This window comes from Myxocyprinus asiaticus, chromosome 2, assembly GCF_019703515.2.
Source record: "Myxocyprinus asiaticus isolate MX2 ecotype Aquarium Trade chromosome 2, UBuf_Myxa_2, whole genome shotgun sequence".
NCBI classification, from domain to species: Eukaryota; Metazoa; Chordata; class Actinopteri; order Cypriniformes; family Catostomidae; genus Myxocyprinus; species Myxocyprinus asiaticus.
This window is the reverse complement of record NC_059345.1, coordinates 52015995-52032169: the sequence shown is the minus strand read 5'-3', so window position 1 is coordinate 52032169 and position 16175 is coordinate 52015995. Positions and strand designations below refer to the sequence as shown.

General features: G+C 39.7%; 1 protein-coding gene and 1 pseudogene across 1 annotated transcript in view; one reads left to right on the top strand and one right to left on the bottom strand.

Annotated features, from left to right (window-relative positions):
• The window catches only part of cgnl1 (cingulin-like 1), a 238340-nt gene that overhangs the window by 50308 nt on the left and 171857 nt on the right, over positions 1 to 16175 (bottom strand). The window lies entirely within an intron of this gene.
• Positions 3182 to 16160, top strand: LOC127449550 (lysosomal protective protein-like; annotated as a pseudogene).

Genomic DNA, 16175 nt, shown 5'->3' with positions numbered 1-16175 from the left:
GCAAGTGCTTGTGACTTATTGTAAATTACAACGGCCTGAATGCAGGCGGTTGTGTAAAAAGATGGGGAGCTCATCCTTGTAGGGAGGAGCATAAGTATACATATTTGGCCAATGAAATAGCAAACGCTCTAAACAGAGAGGACTTGTGAAGAGAGAGACATTACGTCTAGGTTGTAAACCTTGAGAATGTGTTTTGAGAAGACCATACTGCTGCAAAACATATGTCTTTTAAGGACACACCATTCATCCATGCCCATGAGGAGGCCATGCCTCTAGTTGAGTGTATGGGACAGGTAGAGGATGGCAACAACAACTGCCCGAGTTACACCAGGAATGCACAATCCCTCCATCAGTGCTCTGACTGTACGCAGTAGGCTGAGAGAGGCTGGACTGAGGGCTTGTAGGCCTGTTGTAAGGCAGGTCCGTACCAGACATCACCGGCAACAACGTTGCCTATGGGCAGAAACCCACCTTCGCTGGACCAGACAGGACTGGCAAAAAGTGCTCTTCATTGATGAGCTGTGGTTTTGTCTCACCAGGGGTGATGGTCAGACTCACGTTTATCGTCGGAGGAATGAGCGTTACATCGAGGCCTGTACTCTGGAGCGGGATCGATTTGGAGGTGGAGGGTCAAAAAGTGCTCTTCACTGATGAGTCGCGGTTTTGTCTCACCAGGGGTGATGGTCGGACTCGGTTGATTGTTGCACCAATGTGGAATGTGGTCTTTATAATTTTATTTTTGACACACAATCTATTTCTTCTCTTTTTCTTCAAGAAACACATCTTTCCCCACAGGAAGCTGAAAAATTTGGGAAGATATAGGGTGAACATGTTTTCTTTAGTGCTGGCTCAAGTAAGAGCAGGGGAATCATTACATTGATAAGTAAGCAACTACAATTTTAAATGTCTCAAACTGATTAAAAATAAATTAGGAAGAGTCATTATTGTTTTAGCAGACATTCAGGGGCAAAGGTTGATTTTGGCTAATATCTATGTACTTAACATTGATGAACAGAGATTTTTTATAGATGTTGAAGGGATGTTACAAGCCACTGGCACCCCTCATGATATAATATTGGGAGGAGACTTTAATCTTTTGATGGACTCAGTCCTTGATCATAGTGAAGCAAAAGTGTGCAAGTCCCCTAGAGCAACATTGACACTTCACAGGATGTGTAAACATCTTGGTCTTACAGATATTTGGAGACTTTTGAACCCATCTGGTAGGGACAATACATTTTTTTCATCAGTCCATAAGATTTATTGTAGAATAGATTTTTTTTATATATATCTAAGTCCCTCATTTCATCTGTTGTGAATTGCTCAGTTGGAAATATCATCATGCCCTGATGAGTTTAGGGGTGTTGCCATATATGGAGAAAAAGAAATCATATAGTTGCTGCTTTAATGTATCCCTTTTGCAAAATCCTGAATTTCAGCAAATGTTAAAGGCTGAAATCAGTATTTATATGGAGACCAACTGGTCCTCAGTATCCTCAGTGGGCGTGGCTTGGGAGGCACTTAAGGCAGTTCTTAGGGGTCGGATCATGCAGTATGCCTCATTCACCAAAAAATCCAAAGCACGAGAACTCGTGGAGTTGGAAGGGAATATTAAAAATGCTGAGGCAGAGCTGAAGCGCCGTATGTCATCTGATGGCCTCAGAGAATTGACCCGATTGAAATATAGATATAATACCATTTTGTCTCAGAAAGTGGAGTTTTGGCTGTTCAGGGCAAGACAGTCATACTTTGAGTCGGGGGACAAAGCAGGGAAGCTTTTGGCTAGATATATAAAGCAGAGAGAGTTTTTTTCTACCATTCCCTCAGTGAAATCTGCTGGTGTTGAAATATTTACCTTGGCCATTGATATTAATAATGCTTTTAAAGAATTCTATATTGATCTTTATAGTTCCACGTCTTCGTCTACTGATGAAGATATTAGAAACTTTGTGGAACCATTAGATCTCCCTAAACTGATGAATGAACAAAAAAATTATCTTGATTCTGAGATAACCTTGGAGGAGCTTGATGAAGTAATTAAGGCTTTACCTACAGGCAAAGCTCTGGGGCAATCTGTGGGCTTCATTACATTAATCTATGATTGGTTAATATTATTAAAATGAATTGTATTCCAAAATTAAACTACCTGCTACAATCGATCCCTGTAGATGTCCCCCTCTCTTATTTCAAGAAATTTGATAGCATAGCAAAGTCCTTCATTTAGAAAGGTAAGCATCCCAGATTAAATTTCAATAAGTTACATAGGCTGATTGACAAAGGTGGGCTAGTCCTACCCAAGATTTTGTTTTATTATTATGCATTCGGTTTAGGCATACACCCCCCTAAAGCGGCAGATACTCTGGGAGTGGTGATTACTGCTTTTGGAAAAGGTCATGAGGCATCAGTGTATTACTCCCTGCTAATTCAGAGTCTGTGGGACAGAGCTTCAACTTCTCTCAAGAGAGTATGGGAGAAAGATTTAAACTTGGTATTGGAGGAGGGAGTGTGGGCTAAGATTCTTAAAAACATCAAGTCTACATATAGAGATGCAAGGGTGCACCTTATGCAATTTAAGATTTTACGTAGATTCTATTGGACCCCCTCTAGACTGTATAGGCTGGGTCTTAAAGACACACCCACCTGCTGGCGATGTCAATCAGAAGATGGGGACACAACCCATGTTTTTTTTTTTTTGGTGTGTTAAGATACAAGAATTCTGGTTGAGGGTCCAGAGTATTATGGGTGACGTATTAGGTACTTAAATCTCATTTTGCCCCAGACTCTGTATTTTAAGTGATGGGGCGGTCATTGATGTAGAGGATAAGAATATGAAGAATTGGATCCTGGATCCGACTTCCGAGGTAAATGAAACGCACCAGTAGTATTTGGCTAGTCATGTGATTATAACATGGCAGTCCCCATGTGCGGACCCTCTCCATGTAGAATAAAGCAGCTTTTTATTAGGTCACTGATATGATTGGAGTCTTCATCTCATGTGAGTGCTCATGATTTTATACATATGTTTCAAAATTACAATAATTTCTTAAGGAGTACAGCTTTTTTAATGAGGAAAAATGACTGAGTGCACCTTTAAACAAAAGCAGGGCGGAAGTGCGTCTGGCTGATGTTTTGCAGTATCACCTGACGACTTTCAAGTCATATGACCGACAGTGGACGGGAAACTCAAAAGCCACAGATCATAAGATCGTACAGGTCCACCACATTCGTGCACATTCATTAAAATGTTTTCTCAGCGCGTCTTTTTTTATCTTCTTTCCATTTGTTTGCATGTCTCGTTCGGCATGTATGATCCAGATGAAGTGCTGGATCTGCCGGGCATGTCTTTTAAACCCAATTACCGCCAGTAGTCAGGATATCTGAAGGCCACCTGCATTATTGGTAAGTTTTATACGTATTGTATATGAGTTTTGATTTTCAGTTCAGCACTTTCATAAAGCGTTTCCGCATTCACACCTCTGATGATCTGGCAGAGTTTTGTACAGGACGACGAATGCAAAACTAAGCCCGCAAGAGACTAAAAAAACATTAATTATCTGTTTAAATGTACATTTTCATACATGGGATGAATTATTTCGTGACATGATGTAACAACTATTTGGAATACGCTGCCCATGCAGCTCGGTGCAATAAAGGTCCGGTGATGACTTGGTAATACCATGGTACTTGGGGTACTTTTGTGAGTAGTATTGTGCAAGGATACATACTTAGGTTTGAAGTACTGTGGTTTGAGTCCCTTTAGTCACACACATTAAAGAGAGTGCTTTGTGTATTAATTATTGCATTAAAGAGTGTGTATATTGTAGGTTTGTGACTTCTCAGAGAGACCCGCTCAAGGATCCAGTCGTGCTGCAGCTCATTGGATGGGTTTCTATCAGAGAATGGCCCGTTTCATGTAGGTTGATACTTGTCAATACATTCATTCGTCATTTGTATTAAGCGCAGTAAAGTTTAGAGATGGAAAAAAATATTTACGTAATCGCAATCTTTGAGCTCTAAATTGCGTACATCACAAAAAAAATAACCATCTCAAGCATGTGACATGCAGGTGTTCTTTTATTTGAGTGTTTCTATGTCTGGTCTTTAGGTCAATGACAATGGAGCCACCCTGTATGAGAATGGCAGCTTTATTCCAGCTAAATTCAATGTTCTGTATCTTGAGTCACCTGCCGGAGTTGGTTATTCCTACTCGGACGACCAAAAATATAAAACTAACGATGTTGAGGTAAATATGTATACAGTCACAGACACACCTGTAAAGATTAAATTCGGAAAGCATTAACGTGCACTTTTTTTTTCTTTGGGTGGCAGACAACAACTATCTAGCCTTGCAGAGCTTTTTTGCCAAGTTTCCAAATTTCACCCAGAATGAGTTTTTCATTTTTGGTGAGAGTTATGGAGGCATTTACGCACCCACACTCAGTTTGAGAGCTGCTACAGGTGGCCGGCTTAAAGTAAACTTTAAGGTAAATTTAAGTATGCTTGTTTCATTTTAAAAACTTTAACAATGCCTAATGTGAGATTTATTATTTTGTAATTAACATTTTTTTATTAAATCTTATAATAACAAGAAACACACACACACACACACACACACACACACACACACACACAACATTTAAACCCCACAACCCCCCACTCCCCAACCCCGCCTCCCCAAAAAACAAACCTGTGGTCACACAAGTAAATATATACATACACATACACACACATTATATATATATATATACATACATACATACACATACATATACACACATAATAATCATACTCACTTAAAAACTATACTACAATACTCTCTCCACACCCCACCCGAGAGTCCCCCAAAAATTCCAAATGCCTGCCCCATTTCTGGACAAACAAATCTAAATCACCCTGTCTTCCCAATGACACCTCCTCATAAGCCACTACCCTCCCCATCTCCGTGCACCACTCCGGATATGGGGGCGCACCAGCACATCGATGACCGCCCCATCGCCCAGAACGCAAAGTCTGGGGCAAAACAAAACCTGAGTGCCCACCACGTCGCACACAAAATTCTGAACCTTCGACCAGAATTTCTGGATCTCGACACACCACCAAAAAACATGGGCCATGTCTCCATCCTCCGACTGGCATCTCCAGCAGGTGGGTGTGTCTTTAAGACCAAGCCTATACAGTCTAGAGGGGGTCCAATAAAATCTATGCAAAATTTTGAATTGTATAAGACACACCCTTGCATCTCTAGATGCAGACTTAATGTTTTTAAGAATCTTAGCCCACACTCCTTCCCCAATGCCAAGTTGAAATCTTTCTCCCAAACTCTCTTGAGAGAAGTTAAGGCTCCATCCCCCAGACTCTGAAATAACAGGGAGTAATACACTGATGCCTCATGACCTTTTCCAAAAGCCGCAATCACCTCTCCCAAAGCATCTGCCTCCTTAGGGGGGTGTGTGCTACTCCCAAAAATAGTACAAAGCAGGTGGCGCAGTTGTAAATACCTATAAAACTGAGATCTGGGGATCCCAAAATGTTTGACCAAGTTTTCAAACGATCCCAACACTCCACTTTCATATAGGTCACCGAGTGTAGTAACCTCCCTCACAATCCACTCTGACCAGCACAAAGGAGACTTACCAATACACAATCTTGTGTTCTGCCATATGCTCGAGGCAACATTTAAATAAGTGTCCATACCGAGTGTAAATGCGAAATAACGGGTGTAACTTAACTTTTCAGATTAGTTTGATAGAGATGCTTTGTAATGGCGAAATAGGGGCAAGAACTGCCTGTTCAATAACAAACCAGGGAGGGCTCTCTCAGGTGGAAGTGACCAACGAGCCAAATGTCTGAGACTGAACGCATAGTAATAAAACAAAATCTTGGGTTGGCCTAGCCCTCCTTTGTCTATCGGCCTATGTAACTTATGAAAATGCAATCTGGGACGTTTACCATTCCAAATGAAGGACTTCGCTATGCTATCAAATTGCTTGAAATAAGAGATGGGGATATCTACAGGGAGAGATTGTAGCAGGTAGTTACATTTTGGAATACAATTCATTTTAATAACATTATCCTTCCCAATCATCGATAAATGTAACGAAGCCCACCTGCCCACATCGCTCGAATACCTTTTTATTAAAGGGTCAAAATTAACTCTAACTAAATCAGACAAATTTGCTGGGAATAAAATCCCCAAATACTTAATGCCCTGTTTAGGCCACTGGAAGTTGCCCGGCTGGAAAGCCGTTACTGGACAGTACGCTGCCAGTGCCAAAGCTTCGGATTTAGCCCAATTGACTTTGTATCCTGAGAACTTGGAAAAGGAATTAATAATCCTTTGGAGGCAAGGCATAGATCTAGTAGGTTCAGAGACAAATAATAAAATATCATCTGCATAAAGCAGAAGCTTATGCGCCACACCTCCTGCCACCACCCCTGGAAAATCATCCTCATTTCTTATCGCGGCTGCTAATGGTTCCAGGGCAAGACAGAACAATAATCGGAAAGAGGGCAACCCTGCCGGGTGCCCCTATCCATAGTAAACTAATCTGAAATTAATCCATTTGTTTGTACCGCTGCTACAGGGTGTCTATAAAGTAACTTAATCCAACCAATAAATGTACTCCCGAACCCATACATTTCTAAAATCTTAAAAAGATAATCCCATTCTACCATATCAAATGCCTTTTTCGGCGTCAAGTGAGATGGCAGCGACCGGAGTCTGATCATTCGCTACTGACCACGTGATATTGATGAAACGCCTAATGTTATCAGAAGAGCTGTGGCCCCGAATAAATCCCACCTGATCTATATGTATAAGAGATGTCATAACTTAATCAGTTAGCCAGAATGTTTGACAATTTTTACATCTAACTGGATCAGGGAAATTGGATGGTAACTTTTACACTCGCTTGGATCTTTGTCCTTTTTAAGAATCAGACTGATCCGGGCTTGTGTCATGGTTGGCAGAAGCTTTCCATTCTTTAATGATTCAGTATAAACTTTTAACAAATGTGGAGCCAGTGCTGTAGATCTAAAAAATCAGCAGCAAAACCATCTGGCCCCAGAGCCTTGCCAGTAGGTAGGGACTTAATTACCTCGTCAAGCTCCTCCAAGTTTATCTCAGAATGAAGAGAGTTTTTTTGCTCCGTCGTCAGTTTAGGAAGATCTAAATCCACAAAGTTTCTAATATCTTCATCAGTAGACGAAGACGTGGAACTATAAAGATCAAGATAGAACTCTTTAAAAGCATTATTAATATCAATGGCTAAAGTAAAAATTTCACCATCAGCAGATTTCACTGAGGGAACAATAGAAAAAGACTCTCTCTGCTTTATATATCTAGCCAAAAGCTTCCCTGCTTTGTCCCCTGACTCAAAGTAGGACTGTCTTGCCCCGAATAACCAAAACTCCACTTTCTGCTACAAAATAGTACTATATCTATATTTCAATCGGGTCAATTCTCTGAGCCCATCAGACGACATTCGGCGCTTTAGCTCTGCCTCTGCACTTTTAATATTCTCTTCCAACTCCACGAGTTCTCGTGCTTTGGATTTTTTTATGAATGAGGCATACTGCATGATCCGACCCCTAAGAACCACCTTAAGTGCTTCCCAAGCCACGCCCACAGAGGATACCGAGGACCAGTTGGTCTCCATATGAACATTGATTTCAGTCTTTAACATTTGTTGGAAATCAGGATTTTGCAAAAGGGATACATTAAGGCGCCAACTATATGATTTTTTTTTCCTCTGTATATGGCAACACCTCTAAACTCACCAGGGCATGATCTGAGACTAAGATATTTCCAATTGAGCAATCAACAACAGATGAAATGAGGTATTTGGATATAAAAAAAAAATCTATTCTAGAATAAATCTTATGGACTGATGAAAAAAATTTATAGTCTCTACCAGATGGGTTCAAAAGTCTCCAAATATCTGTAAAACCAAGATTTTTACACATCCTGTGAAGCGTCAATGTTGCTCTAGGGGGTTTACACACTTTTGCTTCACTGTGATCAAGGACTGAGTCCATCAAAAGATTAAAGTCTCCTCCCAATATTATATCATGAGGGGTGCCAGCGGCTTGCAACATCCCTTCAAGATCTATAAAAAAGCCCTGCTCATCAGCGTTAGGTGCGTAAATATTAGCCAAAATCAGACTTTGCCCCTGAATTTCTGCTAAAACAATAATGACTCTTCCTAATTTATCTTTAATCAGTTTGAGACATTTGAATTGTAGATGCTTATTTATCAGTGTAATGACTCCCTTGCTCTTACTTGAGCCAACACTAAAGAAAACATGTGCACCCCATATCTTCCCAAATTTTTCAGTTTCCTGCAGGGAGAGATGTGTTTCTTGAAGAAACACTATTTCATATTTCTTACATTTAAGAAAAGAAATAACCTTCCTTCTTTTTATTGGGTGCCCCAACCCATTTACATTCCATGTGGAGAGAGATAGTACACTCATATTAACATTTGACATTTTGATATAATAGAAAAAATAAATTGTGTGCCAAAGACAAAATTATGAAGACCACATTTCAACATTAATGCAATAATAAAACCCTGAACTTCCCCCCGAACAAAACAAACAGAAAAAAGAAAAACATGCGCATTAACCCCACGCACAAAAGCACCAACCAGCGTCAATCCTTTTAAACTCAGAGTCCTATGAGAGCCCCCGCGACAACTTTGCCATCGGATTGCTCATTTTTGCCTCACAAATTTGTAAGGCAAAATTACATAACATCAAATATTTCGTAAAACAAACCCCAGCCAATAGGTAGAATAAACATAAAGAACGTGTAGACTCATTCACAGAACTGTCTCGAAGGTGTGTTCCTTCACAAAACAAATTCCAGCCGATATAAAGCCGTTCAGTTTCCTCAGTCAAACAAATGAATCTTCAGTGAGCCAGCTGATGAGTGCAGCCGATGACATAATCATTCCAATGTCCCACGAAAATACTCCACAAATCATACTCCAGCCAACAGGAGGCAAAAGCACAAGAAACTGACAGATTCATCCATAACTGTCCCGAAGTAGTGTTATTTAACAAAACAAGCTCCAACCACTAGGCGGAACCAGCACAAACACGCATCCTGGTTCCTCGGATGGTCAAGAGTCAATTCACTTGGAGGCCGCATAAAAGTATATCCCATGATTTACACAGTCCGCCAACTTTATAAAAGACATCATTTGTGTGGGCATGTAGATATTTTGCGGTCATCCATAGTGTCTATTCTCAATCTGCCCGGGAACTTCATTGTAAAAGTGATCTTCCGTCAATGCAAAAGTTTCTTTAAGGAAAAGTGTTAATCCACAAAACAAGACAAACTCCAGCCGCTCGACGGAGCCAACGCAAAAAGAAACAAAAATGGCACCCAGCTTCCTCCGAAAGCCAGAGTATGTACAGTGAGTCAATCCACTCACAATAAAAACACCTAATGGTTACTTGCCCATTGTTTCAATAAAAGATATTGCCTGATTGGGACATGTAAATACTTTGCTGCCGTCCTTGGTGTTTATTCTCAGTCAGCCGGAAACATCAGAGCAAAAGTGATCTTCCGCTGATGTAAGAGTTTCTTGCATTCCTTAAACCGATCGCGTTTCTCTCTTGTCGAGTTCGCAAAGTCTGGGAACAAGAAAATATTGTAATTCTTCCAAGAAAGCTTTCCTTTGCTCCTTGCCTGGCGCAAAACGATATCTTTATTGGATGATTTCAAAAATTTGGCCAGAATCGATCAGGGCCTGTCTCCCTCAGCAGATCTGCGAGCCGGGACTCTGTGCGCTCGCTCAATTTCCAGCCTGTGGCCTGTTATGTCGAGCAGACTCGGGAAAAGCTCGTCTAGGAAATTCACCATATCTCTGCCCTCCTCATGCTCAGGAATTCCAACAATTTGAATGTTATTCCTGCAGCTTCTATTCTCAAGATCGTCAAGCTTTTCAAGAACATGTTCCAAATCAACTTTGGTCGTGGGCGGATTAGCGGCGAATTCCCTCTCTGATGCCTCCAAATAATCGATTCTTTTTTCAACATCTGTCACTCTTGTGACTAGCTCAGAGAATTTTTTTTCCATCAACGTATTACAGCAAGATCCTCCAAGTCCGCAAGTACCTTCGCCAGCATCACCGACATGTTGGACAATTGACGCTGGATTCCTTCTCCCGCCACGCCATCCAAATCGAGTCCCCAGTCCACAGGCCTGTCTGAACCCGTAAGTGTCTTTTAATGTCTCCAGAGCCCGAGGATTTTGACTTCTTTGCCATGTTTACCTCAAACAGTAAATGTGTAACTGGGTGTATCGAATTTCACCGGATTATATCATGAAAATATTTAAAAAAATTAGCAAAGTGCGCAGAGCTGTCTCTCACACGTTTGCCCTTCGCATGGCGTCCCCTGACTTCATGTGAGATTTATTATTAATAATTTTAGAATGTGTTAATTTTGCATACATTAGCTTGAGTCTGTTTAACCAGAGATTATTTAGTCCTGAGACAGACCCCTTGTATTAAAATAAATGGGAGAAATTGGCACGCCCAATATGGCAGATGTAGAAAAGGAAGTCCCTCCTTACATGGTGAATGAGCCAATCACCTTTCAGATACAGATGTCTGTCAGTTAACTCGAGAACGTGTATATGCATTAGCTGGACCAGCCTAAAAATAGCAATTTTTAAGCGTAATCTGAGCTAAAGAAGCACAATTTATGATACCATTGTTGTCAGATTTTACTAATGATTTGAAATATGTTCTTTGATCATAATCTTGACCAACTGTTTTGGAGATTTTGGTCTTTCCCCATTCAAGTAGATAGGAGCTGTACTTTTATATCTAGTTGACTAGAATTTTATGTCTACTTTAATATCGCATTTTTGTTTGATTGGTTTCTTTTTGTTGTAGGGCTTTGCTGTTGGAAACGGCATTAGTAGCTTTGCGTTGAATGACCAATCACTAATCTACTTTGGTTACTATCATGGCCTATTTGGAGAACAGTAAGCTAAATCCAGTATTCCTACAAGTAGCCACTCATTGGTATATTTATGCTGCAATACTGATGTTGAATATTTTGATGGATATATGGACCTTTTGTTTGTAGGCTCTGGAAGGATCTGAATGACAACTGCTGTCAAAATGGAGTCTATAACTTCTACAACAATTCTAAACAGTCTTGCTCTGTTATGGTAATATGGATGCTTCCACACCTATGCTCACTGTTGTTGTAGTATGTCCTTACTAATTGCTGTTTTAGGTAATTAGTGTTTTGTGTTTTGCAGGTATCGCATGCATTTAATATAGTTTATAACTCTGGGTTAAATGAGTATGCACTGTATCTTGATTGTGCTGGTGGTGTCGGATCTCAGAAGACCTATCGGAATGCCATGATGCACCTCTTTAAAAACTTCAGGAAGGATTGGGAAGCTAATCATGTGAGGCCTGATCCCTCTACTCGTTTATAACAATACCAACACGCACTTTAATTAACTACGTGTGAGAGTGAATTGTGCTTTATTTTCTGTGTTTAGTTAGTGGAAAGTACTCAGAGTGTTAAAGCAGTTCCTCCATGCATCAGTAGTACTGCTCAAATGAACTGGCTTAACCGAGGAGACGTGAGGAAGGCACTGCACATCCCTGATTTACTTCCACCTTGGGACATCTGCAGGTACACTTGAAACTGACTCCTGTCCTCTCTTACTGATTTAGTGTGTGTGTGGGTGCACAGTGTTTTCAGTTTTTTCTTGTTTATGGATGTGTCGAATTATTGCCTTCCACCTCTGTGTATGCAGTGATGTAGTGGGGAACCAGTATGACACAATCTACCAAACTGTCAAGGATGTCTATGAGAAGCTACTGGCTTTGGGTCTGAAAGCTTTGGTCTATAATGGAGATACCGATATGGCTTGTAACTTCCTTGGAGACAAGTGGTTTGTTGAACAGCTTGGACAGAAGGTAAGCCCTGTGTTTTGTAAGACTTAATGTTAGTGAGAAATCTTTGCAGTTTCTAGGTTTAATGTTGGATTACTTCCTCCACAAGGCAACTACAGAGTACCAGTGCTGGCTGTATGATAACCAGATTGCTGGATTCTACCAACAATTCGGCAACATCACTTTCCTCACTGTCGAGGTAAGTTCCAGGAATGTAAAGCCGGCGCCACACGAACAGACTCTGAATAAACTGATTTTGATGGGGGTGTCTCTCTTAGCAGCTGTTGTTGCTGATCTCGCCCTCCTCAGTCGGTGGGCCTTTCACACTTCCCCATTTAAGAACGGAGGATAGGTGTTGCACTAAATGACTGCCTTAAGGTCCGAGTATATTTAGTTTTTCCGCGTTCCAGACCGCTCAGCCGACTGCGTTGCCTTCTAAAGTATACTTTTCTTACCACAAGTGTATTCAAACGTGTTCGACACATGCGCACTACTGTGGTTGTGACACTCTTTTAGTACAGTCAAAGGTCAGCGCATGTGCCGACGATGTGCACAGACAAGGACCGCGTCCGCAGGTCAAGAAAATCTGGGTGGTGCGCGGTGAGGCCGCTAAGGCTGTGCTGATGATGAAATTTGCGTCACGCATACTGTGCGCGGAGCGATCATCAACGCAGACAACTGAAGTGTACTTAGGCCTTTAGACTTAAACTCTTCACTGTCATGCCCCATTTTCGCAGCCAATCAGCCTGAAGTTCGGTGAGAGCAAGAGCACCGCGCGAACATAAACAGTAACCATGAACAACAATCAGTTGTTTCGCAACAGCGGTTGCAATTTGTGCCTGATCATTTGTGGTTTCACACAGACAAAAGCAGAAGAAGTGGCAAAAGGTTTAGACGAGACCACATTTGTAGGATTGCGGACCATATGACTTGCGGGAATTCCAGCGGTAATTAGAGGTAAAAACGTGCTCATAACAGCTGATTATTACACAATGTGAAAGTTAATAAATCTATATTAATAGATGGTATTAGGCATAAATGTACAATCACCTTGTTACACAACTACGTATGATAAATAGACTTTTAAATATTTTTGTAAATAATGATTACAGATAAATGATCTTATACAATAATATTTGACTGTAGATTGCCGCCATTGACCAATCGTTGCAATATATTAATTTTAAGTACAATTATTTATATTATGTACATTGTCATAAATGTTATATCTATATTATAAATGATAATATAATTATAAATTATATATAAATTATACAGTATATAAATATTAGTGCTGTCAGTCACAGTTTTTAATCGTGATTAATCGCATAATTTTTCGTAGTTAATCGTGATTAATCACAGATTTTGAAAGTGCTGAAATTTGACTAAATATACTTCTTTTCCTGTCAAAATGCATTTATTTCCTTCTTAGAAAAGAAAAGAAAACAATATGTAATATAATGCTTAATTAACATTTTCCAAACAAAGCCTTCCACAGTATAAAGATAGAAATACGTTAAAATAGCACCATTTCAAGTAACATTAAACGTTTCCCAAAGTCTAAGTGGGAGTTTGACTAATTGAAAGAACTAGTCCACACATAGGCTGCATATTCATTGCAATGGGCATTAAATCTCTTAAACTCTCATCCTCCACAATATTAATCAGCCGGCAGACTGTGGCTATCTGCTAGCCGCAATCATGATTCGCATCAGGGTGTCAACACCAGCCTCAAGCGCCACTTTGAACTCCACATGAAAAGCGCTTGCAGACAAAATCTCATTCTGTGTTTTGGTGATGGTTAACACTTGACGTGCTTCTGTGGTAATTAAAATGTGCCTTATTTAGGCTGAAAAATACTTGATTTCTGTCACTAGTTCCATCTGGGCTTGTTTTATACTACAAATAGCCTTTAGGGCTCCTTTTCCCATCACGTTATCACTGACACTAAATCACTGCTGTGTATGTTTGTGGTGTGTCAGTCAGTGTAATGACTCCGGGTGGACACATCGCAAAGGTTTCGCCTTCTAACCAGTGTTTATGCTGGTTTATGCTGTGTTAACGGTAAATGCATTTTAAATTAATTGCATACGTTAACGCATTAATTTTGACATCTCTAATAAATATATAAAATAATTATAAGATAGAATATAATTTGTCATACAAACAGGTTGGCTCAAAAGAGCTATGAGCCTCTCCTCCATATGCACCATCCTCGCACAGCTTTCCACTGGAAGGCATTCTTTTCCTGCAGAAAAATATTTTGCTTCCAACCTCTAAAAAAAATTATGGAAAACAATCTTTTACTTCACCTTTATCTATGAACTGGAATTCGGCCTGAAGCTCATTGGTCACTGTCTTGGTCACATGTACACGTCCCATCAACTGCCAGCAATAATTTCAAACAAGCCTGATGATTTTTAGGAGTATGTTAACTTATTATCCCAGCAGAGTCCCGACGGCCAAGGGATTAACGACTTCCCGCTGATAGACGCTAGGGCTGTAAAATATAAATTTGAATATTTGTTGAATGTAAAATAAAAATGAATATTCGAATTCTTAAATTGTGCATTCAGATTTTGGACACAAGCCATTGAACCGATCGCATTCTAGGGTTAAAATCAGACTAAACTCAGTGAATAAAACAGAACGTGGGTGTTTCGAGACATACTTCAAAGGATGAATTTCCTTTTTTACATGGACGCAGTGTCTAACAATACAGCATTCCTGCACGAGATGCTGATGCGGGGCGACAGTCCGTCTAGCGCATACTTATATTAAACACTGTTGTGTCTTGCTCTATTACTAGTGTCTTGCTGCATAAGTGTTAGGTACGTACATACAACTGTATTTAATGAGTACTAATGAATATGTAATAATACTGTGCTATTGTTGCTGGTATTATGAAGATTGTGTCTGTGGTAATATTTTTTATTTTTTTGCACGAGTATCCACTAGTGTGCAACACCAAGGTAACGCAGAACTGTCTTGTAGCGTTTCTTTTCTCATTTTACTTTTTTTACTTAAGATTTCAGAAAGTGAACTGGCAAAATCTTTTGACTTCATCATTTTACACACTTTTGTTAACAACTAGAGATGTTATGGATTATTGTGCTCTCTTGTGGAAGTAGAAAACAGTTGTCTTGTAGCTTTAAACTCGCCTTAAATCATGTCTTTCAAATTCGAATTTTCTTCGAACTTTGGTAATATTTACGTAAAAAATTCTAATGCACTTTTTTTAGCTATGTTGACAGCCCTAACAGACGCTAATGCATACTCCTTCCGCCACCTGGCTGGTGATTATTTAAATGAGGCTCACACTTGAAAATTTATGGAAAAATCAGTTAGTGTGGCGGCGATGATGATGCAACCTATCTGGCTATTTCCTATGTTTTGCAGTCTTTGAGTGTTATTTAATGGAGATTTATCTGACTGGCTGAGATCAGTTGTCTCATCAGATGTCTTAAGCTCAAAATTGACTGAAATGGTAATTTCACCTACATGAAATGCCTAAATTAAGTAGCTGATTTCCATTGTATATATTGTCTCATTTGCTCTAAATGCCATTTTTAGTCAAAGCAGACTAATATAAAATTAGTTTGAAAACATTTTTATCAAAGATTGTAACATACAACCCTTCCCTTCTAGGGAGCTGGTCACATGGTTCCTCAATGTGGTCCTGGTCCTTCTCTCCACATGTTGCAGAGTTTCCTGTCCAATAAGCCTTACTGAATTTGCTCCAGACTATGTTCTTTTCTCAGAGCACCAAAAATTGGGTTTTAAAAGTGCTGCTGTATGGATTTTAAGACACTGTGGATAAAAATGAAATTAGACATAAAGCTGAAACAGACATTTCTCAGGGGCTGTGGGTGTACTTGTGTTTGTATGAGTTTGTTTCTTTGAAATTGTGTAAAATCTTTTATTTTATTGATTATTTAAATCTTTTTGAAAGGGATTTCTCTTGACCACTAGGGGTGGTTTTACGGACTTGCAATACTATATCATGGTGATGCTGATGTTAACATGTTGTTTCAAAAATATCTCTGTATTTATATGTAAAATATAGCTTGACTTTTATAACTTCACATAATCTCGGTTTTGTATATTACACACACAATTGATTAACTTTTTGAAACTATTATGGCCTTATCATGTTTTAAAATTCTCGTCCTCACCTAGCTACTGTTATCTGTTGAATTGAATGAAGGATGGGATGCTCATTTGTAAATTCTGTTAAATAAA